The 5976-nt window shown below is 39.4% G+C and overlaps 1 pseudogene; it reads left to right on the top strand.

The window, feature by feature from the left end:
- Positions 1-294: 294 nt before the first annotated feature.
- Positions 295-1210, top strand: LOC115932123 (short transient receptor potential channel 6-like; annotated as a pseudogene).
- The last annotated feature ends 4766 nt before the right edge of the window (positions 1211-5976 follow it).

Here is a 5976-nt window from a genome sequence, read left to right as displayed (position 1 = left end):
AGCGTGTGAAAGCGGAGGATGCATTGTCAAAGGACACCCGAGGACAACTGAAAGAAACTCGGTGGGAAAGCTTAGCACTCGGAAGAACCAGGGTAACAATGGGACAAAGTGAAAGCAAACATTCTGCTTACTTGAATTTCTTAAGGCACTTATTACAAAGAGGGTGAGGCATGGGGTAAGACCAGGGGAATCTGAGGCTTGTTTATTCAGAGGGCCCCATTTAGAGAAAAAGAAGACAAAGTGAGGACTTAGAAGGAGCCTGGGCAAGTAAAGTCATCTTGAAGCTTCAGTTTCATGGTTAACCTGCCTCTGCTAGAGAAAAACAGATTTAATGAGCACAGAGGCATGATATGGGCTGAATGTAAAGAAATTTGGACTCAAGGCCCCAAGGAATATTTGTTTGAGTTGTGGAATATGCTTGATTTTGGTATGTTAGCAATTTTATCAGCATCATTCATTGCAAGATTCAGGGCATTCTGGCATGCTTCCAAAGCCCAGAGCATCACTGATGCAAGTGATACTTTGAAGGACTTGACAAAAGTAACATTGGGAGATAATGTGAGATACTACAGTTTGGCCAGGAGGGAGTGGGACCCCTCGGATCCTCGTATGGTGTCTGAAGGTCTTTGTGCAGTTGCTGTGGTTTTGAGTTTCTCTGGGATAGCTTGTATTTTGCCAGCAAATGAAAGCTTTGGACCTCTGCAGAAGTCGCTTGGAGGAGCAGTCAAAGACATCTTCAGGTTCATGGTCATATTCATTATGGTGTTTGTGGCCTTTATGATTGGAATGTTCAACCTCTACTCCTACTACATTGATGTAAAACAAAATGAAGCCTTCACAACAGTTGAAGAGAGTTTTAAGACACTGTTCTGGGCTATATTTGGACTTTCTGCAGTGAAATCAGTGGTCATCAACTATAGCCACAAATTCATTGAAAACATTGGTTATGTTCTTTATGGAGTCTATGATGTTACAATGGTCATTGTTTTGCTAAATATGTTAATTGCAATGATCAACAGTTCACTCCAGGAAATTGAGGATGACGCTGATGTGGAGTGGAAATTTGCAAGGGCCAAACTCTGGTTTTCCTGCTTTGGGGAGGGGGAGAGCACTTCCTGTTCCTTTCAATCTGGTGCCGGGTCCAGAGTCCCTGTTTTATCTCTTGCTGAAGCTTAAAGGGTGGATTTCTGAGCTCTATCCAGGGTCATAAAAAAGGTTTCCAGGAAGAGGTAGAGCTAAGTAAGTACAGCTAAGTAGGGAAAGACAGGAACTTGCAGGAACTAACAGGTACCATAGGGACAGACAGGGACAGACAGAGATAGATGAAGGCTAGCAATATAAGGTCAGTGCCCTAAAGAGGTACTGATCAGTGCCCTAAAGAGGTACAAAAGCAAAGACTAGCAATATAAGGTCAGTGCCCTAAAGAGGTACAAAAGCAAAGACTAGCAATATAAGGTACTGGTCAGTGCCTTAAAGAGGCACAAAAGTAGAGAGTAGTGAAGACTAGCAGAGATTTGCAGGGACAGACATGAACATTCTGAATTATGGAAATTAGCTATAGCTCAAAGTCCAATCAAAATCTGAGAGGGCAAATATAAAAGGAATAGAGAGGAGGAGGCAAGGAAGGATAAAAATGCTCTTTCTTTTCTCTCCGACAGGACCTTTTGGATTCAAGGTTGTGCTAGCAATAGGAAATGTTACTCTTGATATAAATACACGTTTTATTACATGCCCCGAATGTCGCTTGTTTACCTGCATTAATTCAACCTTTGATAAAAATCAAATTATCTTGATAATTAAAGCCAGGGAAGGAGTTTGGATCCCTGTGTCACTAAATAGACCATGGGAGACATCACCCTCTATTTATATTGCAACTGAGATCCTTAAAAACTCTTATCCCATTCCAAAAGATTTACAGTTGAAGGCCATTGGAGGCTCTACATTTGTGGGTTTTGTTCTGGTGGTTGTGTGCTTGTGCCGTCTCCTTTTAGTCTGCAGATGTGGAAGCTGCCTCTGAAGAGGAAGCCACCTCTGAAGAGAAAGCTGCCACCAAGAACAAGCAATGAGAGCTGTGGCGGTTTTACGAAAAAGAAAAGGGGGGCATGTTGGGAGAAGCTGAGTGTTGGGAGAAACAGAGGCAGGGCTTGCAAGTCTGAAATAATGTAAAAGTCTTGGAACATGTCCAAGGTTCAGGGTCTAAAACCCCTCATGGCCTTTGGAACACCAAGCTCTGTGGCATAGGGTGGAAGGCTACCCTGATGCACCATAATCTAAGCCCAGGGCATAAAACCCCTCGTGGCCTCTGGAATGTGTCTAGACTTGCTGGCTCCTTGCTTCTAGCCCTCTCAGGCTCCTAGATTGATAGTGTCTTAGAATTGGCCATATCAATGCTAAACCATCACAGCTGTAAATCATGTGCTTAATGCAACATATCCTTTTGACCCCCACATTTTCACCACCTGTTTCTTTGTCTGATCACCAATAAATTGTCTGGACTTCCAGAGCTCGGGGCCTTTGCAGCCTCCATACTTAGCAATGGCCCCCTGGACCCACTTTCTCAAACTGTCTTTTCTCATTCCTTTGACTCCACTGGACTTCATCACCCCCACGACCTGGTGCTGGGTCTGATCACCCCAACAGTTTTAAGCTCAACACTCTAGTATAAAGGTAGACAATACAACATTCTAGTATATTTGGCTTGGCTGTATAACTTATGTTGTATATTGGAATGTGAGTGGACGTGATGCAAGCAGAGGCTTTCAATGTACTTGTTTGTTCTTGTACTTCTGTTATCTTCCATGAAAAGAATATGCCCTGGGTGGCCTTCGACGCGATCACACAGTAATAAGATGCATGGGGCAGACTTGAATTCAACCCTTATTCTGGAGCCAAGCCTAGCCAAGCCCAGTAGAGCCCACAGAAACCACAAATGACTAAGAACAAGAAATAAATACTTGTAAGTCACTGAGATTTGGGGGGTTATTTGTTACATCCCATTATTTCAGAAATAACCATCCATTATAATGGGTAAATAAAAAAGAATCAAACATTTATTCTGCCTTTCTTGACGAAAGTACTTCAGGGTAACCAAATAGTTGATATGGAAAAGTTCTTCTTTATAGCGGAATCCCAGTCTATAAATGCAGGAAGGATGACAGGATAGTACCACTTTGCAAACTACAATGAAATGACAGCTATAGGCAAAGATCATTGAAAACTGCTAAAATTATTAGGTGAAAAGTTAATTGGGAAGTTTATAATAGATAGATCAGGGCGACAATACATGAACAAACTAATTAGTGTTAACCTAACAAAAAAAGAGAGACAACCAGACATATGTGCCTCCTGACGTGATGCAGTACGAAGTATAAAGGACACCACGTATGATTTATTCTTGCTAAAATTTGCATTTGTATCTGATAAACCTCTACACCAACCTATAGGAAATACAGGGTCAGAGGAACTGGTGAGTGGTGATATCAGTTACTGAGTTAAGGAAGACACCTTGGGGAAGGAGCAATTAGCAAAATCCAGAGTGTGGGAAATTTTACAGGACAAACAACTGGTTCTTCCACAAAGACATTAAAAGGAAGGAGAAGAGAAGTGAAGCCTATCATTAAAAGATTAAAGAGATATAATAATCGACTCCAATATATCCACCTTCTTTGGATCCTGATTCAAGCAAACCAATTGTAAAAAATGTAGGAGACAACCAGAGAAATTTTGATAGTAAATGGATATTATATGATATCAGGGAATACTTACCCTTAGATACAGTATCTTTAGATATGATTAAGGAATAGTTATCTTTAGATGTGATATTGTGATTATGTTTAAAAATTAGTCCCTATCTTTTAGAGGTACTTGCTGAAATATTTATGGATGAAATGATACATCTTGGTTTTATTTCAAAATGTGGGGTGGTAGGTGGTGGCTGTAGAGGGAGCACTATTGGCTAAAAACCTAGGTTTTTGTCTGGAGCAATTAGGGGCATGGTGATACCAGTTAGTGATATAGGAAAGCCAGAGAAAGAAACAGGTTTTTATCAGGCCAAGGGGAGTGTGGCAGATTACAAGTTCTGTTTTTGATACATTAGATTTGAGATGCCTACTAGACATAGAAGAATAGATACCAAGCAGATGGTTGGACACGTAAGTCAGGTATTCAGCTGAGAGGTCAGATTGGAGATATGTTTTTGGATGTCACCAGATTCCATAGTTTACACACTCTCTATGTGATCTTTAATATGTCTTTAATATGTCATCTTTAATCTATTTCTTCAACACTTCCTAGATTAGGTAGATGCTATTCTGTTTTCTGCAGTTTCGCCCACTCCTAAAAGGAGTGTAAGTTTGTTCAGCTATTTTGGATGACAACTTAGCAATATGTCTTAAAATTAAAATGCACATCCCCAAGTGGCCAAGCAATTCCACTTCTCTGTGTCTACCTTAAGGTAATATTTGCACATGGGCAAAAACAGACATACACAAGGACTCTCCCACAACCTTGTTTGTAACAGCAAAATAATTGAAGCAATCTAAATGTCCATCAACACGGGAATGGCTAAATTAAAAATATTTCCATACTATGAATATTATGCAACAGTTAAAAAGAATGTGGGATAGCTCTATGTACTGTAACTAAAAGGTCTTCAAGATATATTGTTGAATAAGAAAAGCAAGTTGCAGAGGAATTCTTTTATTTCTATTTTATACCTTTAAAAAACCTGTGTATGTGCACATGTGTATGCATATATTTGTATATATGTATAAAAATTTAAAAATACTTCAAATAATATAGAACAATCAGATAACATTGGCTATATTTGGGTAGGATACTGGGTTTGGAGGCTAATCAAGATAACTTTTTAGCTTAATAAGTAATGTTTTAATTTTATAATGAAAAGATATTTACATGTTACTTGTAAAAATCATCTTTTTTTTCTAATTTAAAAGAGTGGGAGTAATTACATGTAACCATCTTGAACCAAGTTATGCCAAACTATAGAGTGAAGTTATTAGTAACACCGGCTAGGGAGCAGGACTTCCTGGGTTTGAATCCTGGCTCTACAATTTAGTCGCTGTCTGTGCTTGAGCAAGATGCATACATTCTTTATCCTTCTGTTTCCTCATTTTTAAGATGAAGCTAACAATATTATTTACTTCAGGGGGTGTGGTAAAGTCATATGTTAAAAGATTACCTGGTACATGGTAAATTATTACTGTCTTAGCTGTTTTTATTGTTATTATTTCCATTTCTTGATAGGCTTCTGGTTTGGTATATTAAATGTATTTGGATACTATTCTTATGAATAAGATAATGAATGTGGGGCTGAAGAGTATTTTTTTTTTTTTTGAGACGGAGTTTCACTCTTGATGCCCGAGCTGGAGTGCAATGGCATGACCTCGGCTCACTGCAACCTCTTCCTCCTGGGTTCAAGCGATTCTTCTGCTTCAGCCTCCGGAGTAGCTGGGATTACAGGTGCCCACCACCACACCCAGCTAATTTTTTGTATTTTTAGTAGAGACGGGGTTTCACCATGTTGGCCAGGCTAGCCTCAAACTCAGGTGATCCACCAGCCTCGGCCTCCCAAAGTGCTGGGATTACAGGCGTGAGCCACCGTGCCCAGCTGAATGGTATTTTTAAAGAAAGTCATAGCAGATTAATTCACTAAACACTTTGCATACTTATCATGTGCAATTGTGTCAAAATTGTTTTCCTTCATAGATTGCTAAATGTCTGAAAGGCCATATTGTGTCTTTCAATGGTTTTGTTAATTATTTGAAAGAAAGGAAAAGAAAACTGCAATGACATAAATCTTCAAGGGAATACAAATTCCATTGATGACATGTGGGGTTGAATTCAATAAAATGAAAGAGTATTTTTTCATAAAGTAAAAGAGTCTGAAATTAGATCTTAAAGTTTCTCTCATCCAACAGCTATTCAATGCTGTAATAAGCTCACCAGCATCCCAAG

This window comes from Gorilla gorilla, chromosome X (assembly GCF_029281585.2).
Source record: "Gorilla gorilla gorilla isolate KB3781 chromosome X, NHGRI_mGorGor1-v2.1_pri, whole genome shotgun sequence".
In the NCBI taxonomy this organism is placed as follows: domain Eukaryota; kingdom Metazoa; phylum Chordata; class Mammalia; order Primates; family Hominidae; genus Gorilla; species Gorilla gorilla.
The sequence above is the reverse complement of the archived record's forward strand: the minus strand, read 5'-3'. Positions and strand labels throughout refer to the sequence as shown.